Genomic DNA, 22,121 nt, shown 5'->3' with positions numbered 1-22,121 from the left:
AAACAGCAGTAAAAAGCATCAAAACAGCAACAATAGTCCGGTGATTTTTCAATCACCGCAACTAAATGTGTCGGAGTAATTAACTATTTTCCTTCGTGACCTCCTTTTGTTGCCTGAATGGTGTCACTGCAGGACCTCCGGGTAAACAACATTACGGGTGAAGATTCCACTGCGGCCATCAATTTTTCCCTGTTGGCCATTACTGACTACCTTTACCTTGACATCCTCAAATCGTTTAGCACGCGACAATGCAACATATAATTGGCCATGGCTGAAGACGGGTTCTGGTAGGTAAATCCCAACTTTGTGTAATGTTTGACCTTGACTCTTGTTTATTGAGAAAGAGAATGCCACACGAACTGGAAATTGATGGTGTTTGAGTACGAATGGTAGTGTTGTATCGGAAGGTGCAATACTAATCCTGGGTAAAAATGTGCGTGTTCCTTTGTGACTGCCAGAAATTATTTCTCCATCTATTATGTTTGGCAACAATCTTTTAACAACCAATCTTGCACCATTGCACAGTCCCTGTTTCGGATCAAAGTTACGGAGTAACATGATGACAGCACCATCTTTGAGACGAAGTTTGTGCAATGGCATTCCAGAAGGAGTTAATTGATTTAGGAATTCCATAGGATAATTTAGTGCCTCTTCAGGGTCATCACAGACAATGGAATCAGCGCTGAAGTACGTCTTTTCTTCCCCAGGAAATGCATCCAGTATCTCATCGTTGATCACAAATGTGGATTCATTCTTTGGACACAACACGGCTCGTTGTGCCAGCGCATCATAGTTTGAATGGATTTCGTTCAAATTACCAAAAACAGCCTCTGCTAAAGACATGTTGTCTTCTACACAGATACGATCAGGCAGTCGTATTAAATCTGAGTCAGGAATTGTTTCCACAGTCCCATTTCCAACCGACAGTAACCATTTTGAGAATTCTTCGTCATCATTAGCTCTCATGTTTGATTTTAAGTTCAGCAGTTTGAACTTTGGCCACAACTTGCTACGCTTGATGCATGTGGCGATGATTGCTGCAGGTGCAGCGCGAGGTACAACGGGCAAAACCTGCCTGAAGTCCCCACCAAGAAGTAAGACCTTTCCACCAAAAGGAATGTTGTTGCTGGTTACATCCCGGAGACATCGATCAACAGCCGCTAAAGCATATGCTGGAGCCATAGGTGCTTCATCCCAAATGAATAGGTTGGCCTTCCTTAGAGTATCTGCATCTTTACTCGTAGGTGATATGTTGCATGTGGAGTTTTCCAAAATGGGCACTGGCAATTTAAATCGATGGTGCGATGTACGGCCCCCTGCTAGCAATGTTGCTGCAATGCCCGAGTACGCCATTGGAAGAACCAAACGACACTGGCCTTGCAAGATGTGCAGAAGCGTATTATAGAGAAAGGTCTTGCCACTTCCGCTCGGTCCATCAACGAAAAACAACCGGTTGCCTGTGTACTGGTCCCTACAATGAACGGCCTGTAGGACCTCATCTACAATTTTGATTTGGTCATCATTTAGTAGTTGTCTGTTGTTTTCACCTTTTTCATGTTCATCTCCCGGTACATACTGATAATCATCGCTCGAAAGATCTTCAACAGTGTCTGGAGGTACTGGTAACTGAAATGCTTCCAAGGTCTGTCCATGTCTTAGGAGGAAGGACTGTATTTCTCGCAATGCCATGAAAATACTTTGTTCCAAGATATGGCCGCTGTGCACAAAATCTTCGCAAAGGTCGTTTTTATATTTTTCCCACAGTGCCGACGTGTCTGTTGGTGTGCAGAATATGCATAGGGTTGCAAAAAGAGATCTCAATTGTTGTGGCATGGCAAAGATAACTCCATCAGCTAAGGACCTGTCCCATTCTGTATCATCTTCTGTTAAATGTAATTTCCTGGCTGCATCCTTGTATGTTTCACAAACTGCTCCATCTACGGTTCTGAGATCTTCAAATGATGTTTTACCAGGGCAGTGCAGCAGGAGTACACGAAGATGAAAGCGCTCAATGTCCATAGGGCTTGCCGAAACCATGCGTCCGATAACCTTGTTGCCGCCCCGGCGTCGAAGTTTCCATGTCTTTCGTCCATCTTCAAATACGTAATATTTTGGAATGTCATGGTACAGATAACTTCGTGCCTCAGGGTCTCTCTGGTTTAACTGAAACCAAGCTGTAAGTGTTGTACCCCTATGTCGTACAATGGCTTCTTCCTCGTTACCATCCCTGAACACAACAGTCTGCAATTCAGGTAAGTGTACCGCAAGTCTGGTGATGGAATGGGACTGTTTGTGCATTTCAAATTCCATCAATCTCCATGCTGCCTCTGGGGCACTGACATATCTACAGTCCAAATAGGTCTTTATTTCGTCCACCTCCACTCTCCCGCGCTCTCGAATTTCGATGCTGGCACAGTCATGTCCCTTGTACACATATTTAAATAAGTACTTTATACTCTTTATGCTTGCGCAAACCTCAATGTTGATGTGTGCTCTGTACTTCTTCAGTAAATAAGCATTGAATGGGACGACATATTGGCAATCAACATCGGTTCCATGAACGGTTATGGTGGGTCCATTTGGGGGACGCTTGTAAAGGGCATAGCCATCTATGCTCGCAAGTGTCTCTGCAGCATACGCTTTTGGAAAGCCTTTACTGCACACTCCATCTTTCACACAAATCGAATGGCGATTTAAATTGCCACACGGACCATGTATCATGTGAGACTTCACCAAGGAATGGATCTCTGGTGACTCATTTGAATTAGGAATTTGTGCGGAAACAATTCTGTCAATGTCTTCAGCGGTACAAATTTTATCTTCTTGGCACAGCATGAGTAATATGTGGGCATGCGGTAGGCCACGCTTCTGATACTCGACGACGTAGAGAAATGCACGTACTTTGCCCAACACGTGCTTCTTCGTTATATCGTCGATTAACTCTTTTAATTTCAGATGAAACACGCGTGCCACTAAATCTGGTCTGCCTTCAGCTCGTTGGTGTTGGCCGATGTTTTCTTGTATCTCTGTCCATTTTGGATTACACGTGAACGTGATGAAAAGATCTGGTTTTCCGAATTTGCGAACAATGGCCATAGCATCTTGGTAGTTCTGCTGCATAGCTCTGGGACTCCCTGCAAAACTCGACGGCAAAATGACGATATGACCGACAGGACGTTGGTTATCAGCAGCAACGTTCTGGACGTGGTCCAGTAGTCCTCTGTATTCCATGGCTCTAAGGGTTTCCTGATTTTGTTTGAAGTATTGCAGTCGATTTGCTTCTGCCTTGCAATAACCGTCGACAACATACTGCTGGAACAATTTCCCCGAAGAATGGATAGTGCTGAATTCATTTCGAATAGCCAGTCGGTAGGCATAGAATTCACGATGAGTTACCTTGTTTCGAACCGCAGTCTGTCGCTGGTGAGGCATGTTTATCATCCATCCAGGCTCGGCATGTGGAAAGAGAATGGGATATGTCATGGGATCAATGTGAGAGGAAAGTGGAGAGAGATTGTGTAAGCCCTGGTCATGCAAATGAACCTGGAAATCCCTGTTTGCAGGTGGTTCACCATCTTGTCCACTAACGAAGACAGCAGCAATTTAATCAGCAGTTGGTATGTTGTAACGTCTTTGGTCGTCTGCACACAGTCGACGAAAATGCATTTCCAAGGTAGAAGGGAGGCGATCTTCAAGGACAGCTTTCCTGATTTCTTCCTGTTCACGCTCGAACATAGTCTTGTAACATGTGACATAAGGATTAACGTCAGATAGTATGTTGTGCAGTTCTGCCATCAATTCTTGCAAACATCTGTGATTCTCAGGTCGATTCATACGTTCCTTTGTAGCTTGAGCTGTATCCAAAATAAATAATTGTGCAAATTGTGCTTGTTCATGTACATGTGATGGATGTAATGGACCACAGCGATGGTAAATTTGACCGTGGATTTTGAAACAGTATGGTCCATTTCCTGGAGGAGATGAGATCTGAGCACCCATTGATGCAAAAGCTAATGCCGAATTGTAATTCCGGATATTGTCTCGGAAGTTGCGACATTTTCCATCGTCACCCTGATAAAGTTGTTGCAGTCGAGCAGGTACGGCAAATAGTGGAGGCAATTTAACTTTTCCCTTGGAACAACACAGTGTAAATCCATCCCCTTGTCCTGTTGATTCATTTGTGAAATGGTGTGCAGAACAGTACACACATGGTGACGTCATTGGACCGCATTTATGCTCTTGAACAATATTATCGGATACTTCGGCCGGATTCATTATGGCTGCGGTTGTATATGTTTGCTGAGCACTCCAACGTCTTTGTTGCTCAGCATGCCGTGCGAGTCTGTGTTGGCGTTCATCGACGGTCTCGTTCTCGCACCTCATCGTTGTTGCAGCAGCATCCTGTGCGAGTCTGTGTTCACGTTCGTCGAGGGTCTCGTTCTCCCTCCTCATCGTTGTTGCAGCAGCATCCTGTGCGAGTCTGTGTTCACGTTCGTCGAGGGTCTCGTTCTCCCTCCTCATCGTTGTTGCAGCAGCATCCTGTGCGAGTCTGTGTTCACGTTCGTCGAGGGTCTCGTTCTCCCTCCTCATCGTTGTTGCAGCAGCATCCTGTGCGAGTCTGTGTTCACGTTCGTCGAGGGTCTCGTTCTCCCTCCTCATCGTTGTTGCAGCAGCATCCTGTGCGAGTCTGTGTTCACGTTCGTCGAGGGTCTCGTTCTCCATCCTCATCGTTGTTGCAGCAGCATCCTGTGCGAGTCTGTGTTCACGTTCGTCGAGGGTCTCGTTCTCCCTCCTCATCGTTGTTGCAGCAGCATCCTGTGCGAGTCGGTGCTCGGTGTTCACGTTCCTCAACTGTCTCGTTCTCCTGTCTCATTCGTTTTCTTGCTGCAACCTGTTCAAGTCTGCATTGACGTTCGTCGACGGACTCGTTCTCCCGTCTCATTCGTTTTCTGGCTGCATCCTGTTCAAGTCTGCATTGACGTTCGACGACGGACTCGTTCGCCCTTCTCATTCGTTTTCTAGCTGCATCCTGTTCAGGTCTGCGTTCTTCATCCATTTTGGAAATGGAAGTTTCCACGCACCGCATGAATTGTCACGATCCTCAATAGGAAGTGTCTCATAATTATCAAATGACAAATGGCAAGTAAATTACATTGTGAAAATTTAATATTTCAAATAGACCTATTTAAAGTGTATGCGCAAATAACTAATAAATAAAAAAACGAAGAAATATGTCTCGGTAATTTCCTGAACTCGGTAATTTCTCGGTAATTTTACTTCCGGCTAAAAATGTTGAATGAAATAAAAACGAAGAAATATATGTCGTTTTGTGACGACTGTCACCAAAGGTAAACGGTGAATTCACTCGGTTTATTCGGTTCGGCTCGGTTTAAAGAAAAAGCGATAATGTCGAAATGTTGACGTCTGTGTCATGTTGGGCGGTGTATGATACTTGTTGGCTGTTGGGCGGTGATATGGTGTATTTTTAAAAATATATCTCTGCGTTTTCCCGCGTTGCTGACACCGAGTCTAAAACCATGATGGTGAGTTATATTGGAGATAAAGGCGTGAGAGAGACTCAATGGCCTTGAAGTTACAGGCATTTGAGAATTCATTTCGTTCTATAAACGGCAACTTTCATCGGATTTTCTTCTCGTTTTTTTTCAACCGAGTCTAAAACTATGTTAGCGACTGTGAAAAATGAAATGATATATCGAATTTAAAATAGATATCGACACATTGCCGTCGGTGTCATGTTGGGCGGTGTATGATACACCATGACGCGATTTTAAAAAATATATCTCTGCATTTTCCCGCGTGTGTGGAATGTTTGTGGAAAATTAAAGATTTCAAATAAACCTATTTAAAGTGTATGCGCACATAACTAATAAAAAAAACGAAGAAATATCTCTCGGTAATTTCCTGAAACATATTTTACTTCCGGCTAATATGTTGAATGAAATAAAAACGAAGAAATATATGTCGGCATCATTGTTGACGTTTTTGTGACGACTATCATCAAACGAAATAGTAATATATCATAACGGAAAAGCAAAAGCGAATTTTTAATATATATTGACACATTGCCGGCGGTGTCATGTTGGGCGGTGTATGATACACCATGACGCGATTTTAAAAAATATATCTCTGCATTTTCCCGCGTGTGTGGATTGTTCTCAATTATTGCTGACACCGAGTCTAAAAGTAAAACCATCGATAAAAATGAAATCATATGGTGAGTTAGATTGGAGATAAAGGCGTGAGAGAGACTCAATGGCCTTGAAGTTACAGGCCTTTGAGAATTCATTTCGTTCTATAAACGGCAACTTTCATTGGATTTTCTTCCCGTTTTTTTTCAACCGAGTCTAAAACTATGTTAGCGACTGTGAAAAATGAAATGATTTATCGAATTTGATTTGAAATAAAACTGGGGGAGAGCAAGACACCACGGGCCTACAAAACAGGACTCAAAGCTATGCGAGTTAATAAAATGGTGGATATTTGTTTAAAGCCACTCCCAGAATGGGTGGAGCTATGGGTGGAGCTACTCTGCAAACCGAGTAAGCCACACCCCGGACAGACACCCAACAGATAGACAGACAGACAGACAGACAGAATCATCTACGGCTATTATAATATAGATATATACAGACTTGGCATTTAATATGGAATTTTTTTTTTTTTTCTTGACTTGGGTTTACTTTCTGAACTCGGTACATCAATCTGGTGAGTTTCTTTTACACTTTGGTGATTTATTTGTTAAAAGAACCATGTCACTGATTGTCTGTCGCAGCAAGAAGTTAACAACAGGATTATATCACAGGTGGCGTCACAAAATGTACGGACAGGTACATTTGATGATTGGCTTCACAGTCGGGTATACAAGGGTTGTTGCGTTCTGTATTAGTGGAAAACAACTGCTGCACGTCTCCAAAAGTTATTGCCGCTTCCTCTGGAGATGGTCCGTCAACTCGACAATGCTGTTTGTCATGGAGTGGTGGCTTTACGAAATTCCGGCATGAAACAGCGTGCTATTGCTCGGCAGTATGGCATCACTCAAGGTCAGGTGTCAAAGATCCTCGACTGGTTCAAGCAGGCTATTGTGTCAGGCGTCCCCTGAGAAAGCCACGCCTGACCAGACAACACCGCCAGCGCCGATTGCAGTGGGCCAGAGAGCACCGTCAATGGCAGCCAGGACACTGGAATCATGTGATCTTCAGTGACGAGTCTAGATTTCTGGTCTATCGTCAAGATGGCCGCGTCCGAGTGCGCAGACAAGTGCATGAAGCCTACAACAAAGATTGTATAGTGCCAAGAGTCCAAGCTGGAGGTGGTGGGGTGACCGTTTGGGCTGCTTTTCATGCAGGGGGCAAAACTGACCTGGTTGTTCTGAATGGAAACCTGAACCAGTTCAAGTACAGGGCCATTCTGGAAGAAACATTGCTTCCATTTGCTCGTGCAGCCTTTCGAGGAAACTTTGTGTTCCAAGATGACAATGCACGGCCTCATCGTGCTCGCATGATCCAACACTTTCTTGCTGACCGTGGTGTAGAGCATATGGAGTGGCCTGCCATATCCCCGGATATTAATCCGATCGAGAACTTGTGGGCAGAATTAACGCGTCAAATCGACCACTTGGACCAGCAGCCGACCACTGTGCTTGAATTGCAGCAGGCTATTGTCACTGCATGGCAAGCGATTCTTGTCCAAACCTTGGCAAATCTCGTGAACAGCATGCCTCGACGTGTACGTGCTCTCCTGAATACTCGTGGGGGTTACACGAAGTACTGAACTGTAATTTTACTGTCCGTAATCCCAGTCGTAATTTAACTTTTGTTTTTGTTAAAAAATTTTTTGGCTAATGTGCAAAATAAAGAGATACTTCTGGAAAACGCACAGAAGTTTAACTCAGTACTGTCCGTGAATTGAGTTTGATATCAGTTTACATCACTTTCAAGGATCAATTTATTTGCTTCGAAATGTCAAATTTGGTTTTTGTTTCTTTTAAAGGTCACATTAACAAAATCTAGAATAATTTCAACATAATTCCAATGAACTTTTGGTTCTAAGACATCTTGAAAAGTAAGTTCACCCCCACAAAAAAAATATTCCATATTAAATGCCAAGTCTGTATATATATATATACGATACGAAAGATACGATATATATATATATATATATATATATATATATATATATATATAAAATATATATATATATAAAAAAAAAAAAATATATATATATATATATATATATATACAGTATATATATATATATATATATATATATATATATACAGTATATATATATATATATATATATATATATATATATATATATATATATATATATATATATACAGACTTGGCATTTAATATGGAATATTTTTTTTGTGGGGGTGAACTTACTTTTCAAGATGTCTTAGACAACTGACAAACTGACAACTGACAAATATATATATCAGAATCTATACATAAGGGTAAGGCATACATACGTGGCGGTGATGTCACGGCATGTGCACATTAGGTTGGAGAACTGAAATTATAGATTCTGATTGGTTACTCCCAACCGCATCCAGGCGACTCCATATAATGAGTGGATACCAGAGGTAATGTACCGTGTGGCAGGCGGTGCTTATCGCTCCCATTAAGGTACAGCAATACTGGATGGGATACCTTAATGGCGGTTCACCACTGATGGTATGGAGTAGCATGATGACTGATGTGTATATATATATATATATATATATGTATATATATATATATATATATATATATATATATATATATATATATATATATATATATATATATATATATATATATATAGATATTTGTTACATTTAAATGTTTTCATACCCTTTTCTGTTTTCATTTAAATGACGATTTTGTTCCTCATTGGTTAGATGTTTGATGTGGATGGTTATATGTGGATGGACAAAAGGACCACCGAGGCACTCAGAAACATGGTGGTGGGATGCTGAAGTTGGAAAGAAGATTGACGAGAAGAGGAAGAAGTTCAAGGAGTGGCAGAAGGCGAAGGGTATGGGGGCAGAAAAGGCAGAGCATGAAAGTTATAAGGCAGCCAAGAAGGCTGCAAAGAAAGAGGCAGCAAAGGCGCAGGAGGCATGTAGGAAAATGTTCGGAGAACGCTTGGATTTGGAAGAGGGTCAGAGAGCGGTATTCAGGATTGCAAAGCTGATAGCGAAAGAGGTGTGATGTGATGGGGGTCAGTTGTTTGAAGGATGAAGTGGGACAAATCGTTGTGGACCCAGATGAAAATAAAGGAAGATGGAAGAGATATATGGAAATACTGTTGAATGCAAAGAATGAATGGGATGGCAACATGGAGAGTAACCCAGTTTTAGGACCGGCAGAGAAGATAACCGAGAAGGAAGTTGAGGAAGTGATAAAAGCAATGAAGAGTAGAAAAGCGGAAGGGCCGACGGGAGTTGTGGGAGATATGTTGAAGGCAGCGGGAAATGAAAATGCAGCGGGATCTCGCGAGATCTCGGAGACGGTGGGAGGGATTTTCGAAGCTCCACACGGTCTCCACGTTTTTCGAAGTTAAGTCGGTTCACAATTGTATTTTGTCGAAACTGTATTTATCTTTCGGTGTGTGAAGTTATTGTGTGCAACTTTGGTTGTTTCTCGGTGTTTATCTTTCATAAATTGATCGTCTGTTTGCCGTGTCGTGTCTTGAGGCCTTGTACAGTGTGCACTGTACAACCTTGAGGCTTTGTTTTTCTCTCAGCGGTCCGTCGTTTGTGATCCAATAACTTTCGTTCTCTGTATTCCCAGTCTTTTCACCCATAGCCTACCTACTTCCTTGTGTAAATCTCAACTCAAAAAAAAAAAAAAAATTTCCTTCTATGTTCTCATTCGTTTATTCATTCTTATTCGTTCGTTCGTTCTTCGACCACGTGTTTCTCCCCCATTTCCCCAGATAGTTTTCACTCATTAACCTTCAATGTTTACACTTTCCCCTCAAGTTATGTATTCCGTCATATTTTATAACACCTTTTTCTTCTTCTTCTTTAAAAGGCTGCTTTCGACTTGCTCACCAAATCAATTCATCCCAAAAAAAAATCCATCTCCTATAGTGCCTTTTTTCTACATTCCCTAAACTCTCCTGCACTCCATCCTCCATCCAGCGTCCTTAAACGTATTTTTAACTCGAAGGTCACAAGAAACTCATTTTGCAATAAATGTTCGTTTCCCATAAATCGTACACTTTCAAAAATCCATCTCACCCCTCCCCTCCAAATCTTCCCCATAACCCCTCCCCTCCAAATCTTCCCCATCACCCCCTCCCCTCCAAATCTTCCCCATCACCCATCCCTTTCAAATCTCCCCCCTTGCCCCCTCCCTCCTAAACTACCCCCTCACCCCTCCCCGCCAAGACGCCCCCTCGCCCCTCCCCTCCTAGACTCCTGCCTCACCCCTCCCCTCCAAATCTCCCCCATATCCCATCCCTTTCAAATCCCTCCCCTTGTCCCTTCCCTCCCAAACTCCCCCCTCACCCCTCCCCTTCAAATCTCCCCACCCTCATTGCTTCTCAATTTCCCCCCTCTCACTCCCCCTCCTCAAAGCGTCCTCCCCGCTTCTTCCCCCTTCAAACTCTCACCTCCATCTCCCCCAACCTTCTGCCTCGCTCTTCCCCCTCCTCAAATAACACCTCATTGTGGCTCACCCAATCACCATCAAACCTTTTGTCCGCCCCATCCTTCCCTTTCTCCGAGCTATTCTGAAATCTCTGACACACCTTCAACAGCTCTCCCTATCTCTTCCACCTCTTCCACATCTTACCCTACCCCTCCTCCCCCCTGTTCTGTATCTGATGCTCCCCCTTCCTCTTCATTAACGGTATGGACCTCAAACATCCGGGGCCTTCGTTCAAACTTAACTGATCTCTCCATACAGGTTGCTTCTGTCAAACCAGACGTGATCTGCTTAACAGAAACTTTCCTCCTTTATGATGTCTCTGATTCCATAGTATCTCTCCCGGGCTACTCCCTCCTCCGGTATGATAGACCTGAGCCTCGTCCTGGAGGCGGGGTTGCTATCTTTATCAAAAACTCTCTTCCTCACTCGCCCTGCACTGCACTCTCTCCACCTCACCCCCAGGAATACCTCTGGCTACGGCTTCCCCTTCGCTCCCACCTCTTGTTCATATGTGTGTTGTACCGTCCACCAAACAGTGATGACTCCATCTACATCTCGCTGTCTGATGATATGGACCAACTTCTATCTACTCATCCCAACTCTCTCTTCCTCATATGTGGTGATTTCAATTGTCACCATGCCAGTTGGCTGGGTGTGGGTACCTCTCTCACCAGCCATAGCTCTTCAGCAAAGGACTTCTGCGACTCACTGGGACTGACACAATCTGTCAATTTCCCGACCCGGATCTCAGTCAACGGAACATCTTCTCTTCTGGACTTGGTTATGACTAACTTCCCTGAAAATGTCTGCTGCTCTTCTTCTGCTCCGATCGGATCATCTGATCATGTCCTTGTTAAAGTGGACATCTCTCTGACCATCCTCAGGGAGCCTGCTCAGCGTCGACGAGTCTGGCATTTCACTCAGGCCAACTGGCACGGTCTTCAAGCAGCCATCAATCATCTGGACTGGTCTCCCATCTCTACCACCTCTGACATCAACTCATCCTGGGAATTCTTCCAAAGTAAATTGCTCTCTCTCATGCACAGATTTATCCCATCTCGTCTTCAGTTGTCATACCCTTCCTCCCGTCCATGGTACACGGAATCTTGTGGTGAGGCTGTTGCCCAGAAACAACTTGCCTTCGTCTCCTGGAAAGCAAATCCAACGGAAGGAAATCTCATTTCCTTTCACAAAGCCCGAAACAAGTGTGTGTCCACCCTCAGGAGAGCCAGGAAACAATATCTCTCCATTCTCAAGACCGAACTCTCTTATCTGTCTCCCTCTTCCAAATCCTGGTGGCGTCTGGTCAAATCCGTTTCTGGTGTTTGTTCCCCCTCCATCCCCTCCCTTACCTCAAACGGCGACACAGCTGACTCCGCACGTGAAAAAGCTGAATGCCTCAACTCTGTGTTTGCCTCTAAATCTTGTGTCCCAAACCCATCCCTCTCTGTACCCACCATACCCAGTCGTACCCTGCTGCTCCTGGACTCCGTGTCCTTTCCTCCTGACAAGGTGGAAAAGTTTCTGTCAACCCTCGACTCTGATTCTGCAACTGGACCCGACGGCATCAGCCCACGGGTCCTAAAATCCTGCTCTGCTGCTCTATCTCACCCTCTCTCTGTTCTCTTCACCCTCTCTTTTGCTCAAGGTCAACTGCCATCTGCTTGGAAATCAGCCAACATCACCGCTTTGCACAAAAAAGGTGCAAAAACAGATCCTAGCAACTACAGACCAATCAGCCTTCTCCCAATTATCAGCAAAGTCATGGAATCCATCATTGCTTCGGATATGAAATCTTTCCTCTTCTCCAATGGCTTGATCTCTGATCATCAATTTGGTTTCAGACCAGGTCACTCTACTCTGGACATGCTGCTTCTGCTGTCTCAACAATGGATGGAGGTCCTCAATGCCAAACAGGAAATTAGAGCTGTCTCCCTCGACATATCACGTGCCTTCGACACGGTCTGGCACCCCGCTCTGCTCACCAAACTCTCCTCCTTTGGTATCCATGGAAATCTCCACGCATGGCTGGCGGACTTCCTCTCTAGTCGTCGTCAACGTGTGGCCCTGAATGGGTTTCTCTCATCTCCTCTTCCTGTTCAGGCTGGAGTTCCCCAAGGCAGTGTTCTGGGCCCCGTGCTTTTTCTGGTCTTCATCAATGATCTCTCTGACTCTCTCGAAAATCCTCTCTATCTCTTTGCTGATGACTCCACTCTCTGCCGCTCCATTCCTCTTCCCTCAGATCGGCAGTCTGCTGCCTCCTCACTCTCTGAAGACCTGGACAAAATCACAGACTGGTCAAACAAGTGGAACATGTCTTTCAATCCTGACAAATCTCACACTCTTACTATGTCTCTCCGAAAAGATCGACTGGACAACCCTCCCATCTACTTTCTCAACAATCCTCTCCAAGAAGTTCTGTCGCTCAAGATTTTGGGTCTCACTATCTGCCATGATCTTTCTTGGGAAAACCACATTTCCAAGCTGGCCTCCAAAGCCAGTCGCCGACTGGGCATCCTCCGTCGTGCGAAGTCCTTCCTCGGCACACCTGAGCTCCTCACCACATACAAGGCTTTCATCCGCAGCTCAATGGAATACTGTTCTCCCCTATGGGCCGGTGCTCCTGCCTCACACCTAGCTCGGCTTCACGCTGTTGAAACCAAAGCTTTCAGAATTATTGGAATCTCCCGCGATGAAGCTATCTCTGAGGGCCTTTCACTCACTCACCGCAGGCAGGTAGGTGGTCTTTCTGTCTTCTACCGACTCCTCTCCGGCCTTGCACCCCCAGCTCTCTCTGTGCTCTGTCCCCCAAATATTCCTACAGGTCGCACAAGATCTGCCAGCAACCCTCTGATGGTTAAACTGCCGAAATCTCGGCTCTCTGCTCACCTTCACTCTTTCATTCCTCTTTTCTCCCGCCTCTGGAACAAACTCCCTCACTCCCTTCAATCCCACTCCTCCCTCCAGGTCTTTAAAACAGCTGTTCACCACCATCTCTTATCTTCCCCCATCCAAAACCTTGATCTTTTCTACCCCCGCTAATTCACCCCAGATCCACCTTGTTTGAAATTCCAACTTCTTTCCTGGAAGTCCTGGCAGTGTCCATATGTTTTATACCTCTCCCACCGCTCCCTTCCCATGCCCCCCCCCCCCCCCCAAAGCCCTCGCCCTCTCTCAGATCTCTCGATGTCTCCATGTCTCTCGGTCCCTGCTCTCAAATGTTGTGTTTGTGTCCTTCCCCCTCTCTCCCCATCTTGTCTACCGCTCCCGATGTTATATGTTTTATGTGTCGGTTTGTCTTTCTGTGTGATTAATGTTCGCTCTTTCACGAGCCTCGATCTTGTATACAAAAAAAAAAAAAAAAAAAAAAAAAAAAAATTGGGGGTGTGAAGAGAATGACAGAGATCTGTAATCTGGTGGTGATAGAAGGCCACATTCCAGTGGATTTGGAACCGAGTACCCTCGTCTCTCTATACAAGGGGAAAGGTGAACCTCTGGACTGTGGCTCATATCGAGCGCTAAAATTATTGGAGCATGGAATGAAGGTATTGGAAAGGGTGTTGGAGAGGAGGATAAGGAAGAAAGTGAAGATCGACGAAATGCAGTTTGGATTTATGCCAGGAAGAGGAACGACAGACGCGCTTTTTATTGTGAGGCAGTTGAAGGAGAAGTACATGGAGAAGAGGAAGACGTTGTTTATTGGGTTTGTTGATCTGGAGAAAGATTTCGATAGGGTTCCATGTGAAGTAGTGACATGGGCAATGAGGAAGTTAGGAGTGGAGGAATGGTTGATCAGAGTCGTGATGGCAATCTACAAAAGAGCGCACACAGCTGTGAGGACAAAGGACGGGAACAGTGGTGAGTTTGAGGTGAAGGTGGGAGTGCATCAGGGGTCGGTACTAAGTCCACTACTATTTGTAGCTGTGATGGAGGTGTTGGCTCGGAACGTAAAGGAGGGTTTACCGTGGGAGTTGTTGTATGCAGATGATCTGGTGTTGATTGCAGAAAGTATGGATGGACTTAAGGAGAAGATGAACAAGTGGAAGGAATGTATGAAGACAAAAGGTCTGAATGTGAATATAGGAAAGACGAAGGTGATGGCAAGTGGTAAAGCATGTGGTGAGGTGGAAAGAACTGGGAAGTGGCCATGTGCTGTGTGCAGGAAGGGTGTCGGAGTGAACTCCATTCAATGTACAATGTGCGCTGAGTGGGTTCATCAAAAATGTTGTGGTTTGAGAGGGTCATTAACCAGTGTGGCAGCTACATTCAAATGTAAGGTGTGCACAGAGGGAGCTGCAGATGGAGGAAATGTTGAGTTGGATCTTGGAGACGGCGTGAAGCTGAAAGGTGTGAAAACATTTTGTTACCTCGGAGACTTGCTGAATGGAGAAGGTGGATCAGACTCGGCAACGGTTGCTCGAGTGAGATGTGCATGGAAGAAGTTTCGGGAACTGAGTGGCGTGCTGACGAGGAGGGGAGTGTCGTTGAAGCTGAAGGGAAAGGTGTTTGCTGCATGTGTGAGAAGTGTTATGATTTATGGGAGCGAGACATGGGTAATGAACGAAGAGCAGCAACGAAGGCTGGAAAGGGTGGAAATGCGAATGGTTCGATGGATGTGCGGAGTATCGTTGAGAGAGAGGAAGACAAACGATGAATTGTGAAAGATGATGGGAATGGAGCCTGTGATTGATGCTGCGAAGAGAAACAGGTTGAGATGGTTTGGTCATGTGTTGAGGAAGGATGAAAGTGACTGGTTGAGAAGAGTGATGGAAATGAATGTAGAAGGAAGTAGAGGACGGGGAAGACCGAGAAAGACTTGGCTAAAGATGGTGGAAGAAGAAATGCGGGCAAGGGGGTTAACAAGGAGAGATGCAGAAAATAGGGCAAAATGGAGAAGATTGTCATGGGGGACCGCAAGGCTAACCCCCGCTCTTGCAGGGAAAATGGCATTAAAATGCATGTTGTTGTTGTTGTTGTTGTTGTTGTTGTTGTTGTATTGGTTGGATGTTTATACAGTATGCCACACTGATGAGGGCAAATAAGGCAGAAATCCAGATCGGCAGCTCTGTTTAATGTTTAACCAATGATAACTATAAATTAAATCTCTGTCTTTTGACATGAGTGGCGAAGCTAGTCAAAAGTGACCCCGATGCCTTGGGGTCAGAAGTGACGCTTTGGTCTGGGCTTCCGCAGGACTTACAGTGCCTTCAGAAAGCAAATTGAGACTTTTTGTCACTGATCTACACATAATAACCCATAATGTCAAGGTAGATTTTTTTTTTACAAAATAATAATTCATTTCAATTCAATTGAATACATTTGAAATTCAAGCCGTAACACAACAAATTGTGTGAAAAGTCAAGGGGTGTGAATACTTTTTGAAGTGTGAAAAAGTGAACATGTGAAAACGTCAAGGGCATATGCGCGCGCGTGTGTGTGTGTGTGTGTGTGTGTGTGTGTGTGTGTGTGTGTGTGTGTGTGTGTATGTGTGTGTGTGTGTGTGTGTGTGTGTGTGTGTGTGTGTGTGTGTGTGTGTGTGTATATATATATATAACAGTTTGTGTGTGTGTGTGTAATGTTACCGATAGACTCCTAAACGGAGAGGCTTACGTGCTTGATATTTGGCATAGACATGGCCATTGAGCCTGGGCATGGCCGAACTCAAAATATTTGACGATCCATATTTTTTATTCATATTTACCTCAGCGCATTTCAGCGCACGGAATCAACGGAATCAGATAAGGTGGGCGCTGATTCGCTCAGAGTGATCACGCTATGACGCTATGACGCTATGAACGTTATGACGCTATGACGCTATGAAAAAAAAAATCGCTATGAACGATATGACGCTATGAAACGCTATGAACGCTATGACGCTATGAACGCTATGACGCTATGAAAAAAAAATAATCGCTATGACGCTATGACGCTATGAACGATATGAACGCTATGACGCTATGACGCTAAGACGCTATGAAAAAAAAAATCGCTATGACGCTATAAACGTTATGACGCTATGAAAAAAAAATCGCTATGACGCTATGACGCTATGAACGCTATGACGCTAAGACGCTATGAAAAAAAAAATCGCTATGACGCTATAAACGCTATGACGCTATGAAAAAAAAATCGCTATGACGCTATAAACGCTATGACGCTATGAAAAAAAAAATCGCTATGACGCTATAAACGCTATGACGCTATGAGAAAAAAAATCGCTATGACGCTATAAACGCTATGACGCTATGAAAAATAAAATCGCTATGACGCTATAAACGCTATGACGCTATGAAAAAAAAAATCGCTCGCTTTACCAAGGGTCTCGCTCTCCCCCCGTTCCCCTCCCCTCCCCTTCCCCATCCCCCTCCCCTCCCCTTCCCCATCCCCACCCCTCCCCCGCCCGGCAATGCCGGGTACTTCTGCTAGTATATATATACGTATATACTTCTGCTAGTATAAAATCAGATTTTTTATGATTATTAAAGATTCAAGTAGTTCATGCATTTCCTTCTTCAGAAGGAAAAAGTCAAGGTGTTGGTTTATCGGTTAAGGTGGCTGTCTTCGGATCCTGAGTTCGAGCAGGTGGCATGTCGTTAAATAGCAGCAGGTGGATCGTCTCAGCCTGTCATCCTTCTGAGGTTGGCAAAATGAGTACCAGCTTACTGGAAACAGGGGGCACTGCAGCAGTGATACAGCGGTGCTCCCAGATAAATAATGCAACCAGCAGCCAGAGGCTGCATACTTAATGTTTGTTTCAGAAGGAGGTGATTATTTAGATCTAAAATAGAACTTGCAATGAAGTCAACTTGTCAAATATCTTCCCACACAGCAACAAACAGATACTCCTTTGGCCTTGTCCTTGCTCTCTGAAAGGCAGCTGGAAAGGCTGGTAGTTTGTTCACATCCCAATGGGGTTGTTGCCCTTTCTCCCCCCACACACACCTTTGCTTTTCTCTTGGATGGCTTGGTGAAAACGCTCCACAATTCATTCGGATTGCATGGAGAAAAACATTGTTCTTTCGTTATTTATTTCCAGAATTGTGCAGCACTTCTGGAAAAACATCACGTTCAACATGACCCCCTTTGTCCAAGTTATATTGATGGGTTAAATGGTGACTACAAGCACTAATCAAATCAAGGTCAAGGTCGAGGACACTAATCAAATATCAGGTGCACAAATTCAGTGCAGGTACACTACTATGCATCAACATTTTGGGAGGCCAAGTCGTCTTTGTGACGCTCCCCATGGGAGCAGCCTGGGGGGTTGTGTTATTATCCTTATACAAAACACCCCTATGTAATCTGGGTCATGCTCATCCTATGTAATAGATGTAGCAGACCCAGAACTGTAGGAGCAGTAGCGAAATAAACACACACATAAACACACACACACACACACATAAACACACACGCACACACACACACACACACACACACACAAACACACACACACACACGCACACATAAACAAAAACAAACAAACACAAACAAACACACACATGCCTCATGTACACACTGTCCCATGTACACAATCTCCCATGTTCCATGTACACAATGTCTCATGTACACATTGTCTCATGTATATACTGTCCCATGTACACAATGTCCCATGTACGCACTGTCCCATGTACACACTGTCCCATGTACACACTGTCCCATGTACACACTATCCCATGTACACACTGTCCTGTCCCATGTTCCATGTACACACTGTCCCATGTATACACTGTCCCATGTACACAATGTCCCATGTTCCATGTACACACTGTCTCATGTACACACTGTCCCATGTTCCATGTACACACTGTCTCATGCATACACTGTCCCATGTACACACTGTCCTGTCCCATGTTCCATGTACACACTGTCCCATGTATACACTGTCCCATGTACACAATGTCCCATGTTCCATGTACACACTGTCTCATGTACACACTGTCCCATGTTCCATGTACACACTGTCTCATGTACACACTATCCCATGTACACAATATCCCATGTTCCATGTACACATTATCCCATGTACATTGTACACACTGTCCTGTATCATGTTCCATGTGCACACTGTCCCATGTATACACTGTCCCATGTACAGACTGTCCCATGTCCCATGTATACACTGTCCCATGTATACACTGTCCCATGTACACAATGTCCCATGTTCCATGTACACACTATCCCATGTAAACACTGTCCTATATTCCATGTACACACTGTCCCATGTATACACTGTCCCATGTCCCATGTATACACTGTCCCATGTATACACTGTCCCATGTATACACGGTCCCATGTCCCATGTACAGACTGCCCTTTATGTTCCATGTACACACTATCCCATGTAAACACTGTCCCATGTACAGACTGTCCCATATGTTCCATGTACACACTATCCCATGTAAACACTGTCCTATATTCCATGTAAACACTGTCCCATGTACACACTGTCCCATGTACACACTGTCCTGTCCCATGTTCCATGTACACACTGTGGCATGTACACACTATCCAATGTAAACACTGTCCGATATTCCATGTACACACTATCCCATGTATACACTGTCCCATGTCCCATGTACAGACTGCCCCATATGTTCCATGTACACACTATCCCATGTAAACACTGCCCCATGTACAGACTGTCCCATATGTTCCATGTACACACTATCCCATGTAAACGCGGTTCTATATTCCATGTAAACACTGTCCCATGTTTCATGTACCAGTACACAGTGTAGCCATTTCAGGTCATGTGATTTTGCATCGTCATCGTTCATAAACCTCATTCCACCCATCTCGTATTGGAGTGGTCTTCTTCTTCGTTTGAATGTACCATCACGCTGCGGGGTGGCATCATCGTCCCAGAGTGTGGCTGTGCCCCTGTAGGTCGGGGGCAGCAATTTGGAATGAGTTCATGGTGCCAGCGATGACTCTTCGCGAAGGACACCATAGGATGTTCAACGTGCACGAACTCACTCGCACACATTGAATGCTTGATGAATCATCTTGCCCGCGAAACACCAGGACGGAGGTTTATAGCTGTGTCTGGATTCGAACCCAAGGTCGACAGCTCGTGCACACCTCGAGGCTCCAACCAATCATGGCAGCCCACAAGGTGATGAGTCTAGAGGACATGGGGGAATGGGAATGATTTGCTCACTCCGATAAAACCATCTGCTCGAATAGTACTGATCGCATTTGCATGCAACGGTGAGCAGCCATTTTCATGCAGGGAAGATACTCCGACAGCATCACATCACACATGGACGCCATGTGCACGTTGCTCGTGTCACTCCATTGTGTGCATCGATGCTTTCGCCATGTTCAAGATATTCCGCGTATATTGAACATTTGATGTCCCACAACAGCATCGCCCTAACCGTAAGCTTCCTGCCTGGTCGCCGAACCGTGAATCGTTCTGCCGGTCGACTGGTGGGAGCGATGAAGCCTCCATTCGGTGCCGGCACGTTTTAAATCGCCGTCAAATGCCGGCCACGCCTCTCATGACGTGTCGCTTTCCCATTGGTCGCGTTCGAGCAGCGTTGTTGTAACGGCCGCTTCGCTTGTTTATTTTATTTATTTGTATAGACGCTGCCGCTGATTGGCTGCCTCATCTTTCCGGGGGCGTGGCTATGCCGCTGAAGCGAGCTGGTACTCGTTTTGTCGAACCGCCTGATGTTAATTAAACCGCGACAGGGACTCAAACGCAGGACTCCAGAATCTTGAGAATTGAATTAAAATTGAGAATAAATTATTGTTTCTTTAATTCCAACGCTATTGGAATTATAGAAATGTTTTTCTATATAAAATAAAAATATATATTTCTATATAAAAATTAAAAAAAATAGAAATTCCAAATTTTCTATAATTCCATATTCTACATCAAATTATTCTGCCTGAATATAAATCAAGGTATGTTCTCACCAGTGGAGTTTGGGGGGGTGGCGGGAGCGGGAGCAATGCCCCCACCTTTATTTCTTTCAATAGTTTACAAAGACGAAACATCCCGTATTTAAACGTAACAAAGCGACACGGAACCCAAGTGCGTGGATTTCTTCCTCCAGCCACGGCAGATATCGCGTATTTGCATAGAGTCACGTGATTGGCTGCAACCTTTTTCAAATCAGATGAACAACTTTAAAATTTGTGATTTTTCACAAATGAAGGATTTTCACAAATGAAGGATTTCACAAATGAAGGATTTTCACAAATGAAGGATTTTCACAAATGAAGGTTCATCCCTTGAACCCTGTACTGCCTCAGCCTTCTCCGGATGTCCCTGTTTCCTAATGTTGTTGCACTTCCTTCTCTCTCCACCTCTTGTCTCCCGCTCCCTTTATTATATGTTTATATGTGTTAGCTCTTACACGAGCCTCGACTTGGTATACAGAAACACATACACACACACACACACACACACACACACACACACACACACACACACACACACACACACACACACACACACACACACACACACACACACACACACACACACAATATCACTTCCAACACCCCGCACCACACTGGCCTTGGATTCAGCACTAATGTAATAATACAACCAACACCCCGCACCACACTGGCCTTGGATTCAGCACTAATGTAATAATACCTCCAACACCCCCGCACCACACTGGCCTTGGATTCAGCACTAATGTAATAATACCTCCAACACCCCCGCACCACACTGGCCTTGGATTCAGCACTAATGTAATAATACCTCCAACACCCCCGCACCACACTGGCCTTGGATTCAGCACTAATGTAATAATACCTCCAACACCCCCGCACCACACTGGCCTTGGATTCAGCACTAATGTAATAATACCTCCAACACCCCCGCACCACACTGGCCTTGGATTCAGCACTAATGTAATAATACCTCCAACACCCCCGCACCACACTGGCCTTGGATTCAGCACTAATGTAATAATACCTCCAACACCCCCGCACCACACTGGCCTTGAATTCAGCACTAATGTAATAATACCTCCAACACCCCCGCACCACACTGGCCTTGGATTCAGCACTAATGTAATAATACCTCCAAAACCCCCGCACCACACTGGCCTTGGATTCAGCACTAATGTAATAATACCTCCAACACCCCCGCACCACACTGGCCTTGGATTCAGCACTAATGTAATAATACCTCCAACACCCCCGCACCACACTGGCCTTGGATTCAGCACTAATGTAATAATACAACCAACACCCCCGCACCACACTGGCCTTGGATTCAGCACTAATGTAATAATACCTCCAACACCCCCGCACCACACTGGCCTTGGATTCAGCACTAATGTAATAATACCTCCAACACCCCCGCAATACACTGGCCTTGGATTCAGCACTAATGTAATAATACCTCCAACACCCCCGCACCACACTGGCCTTGGATTCAGCACTAATGTAATAATACAACCAACACCCCCGCACCACACTGGCCTTGGATTC

This window comes from Myxine glutinosa, chromosome 7, assembly GCF_964187855.1.
Source record: "Myxine glutinosa chromosome 7, kmMyxGlut1.1, whole genome shotgun sequence".
Classification (NCBI taxonomy): domain Eukaryota; kingdom Metazoa; phylum Chordata; class Myxini; order Myxiniformes; family Myxinidae; genus Myxine; species Myxine glutinosa.
Note: the sequence above shows the minus strand (reverse complement) of the source record.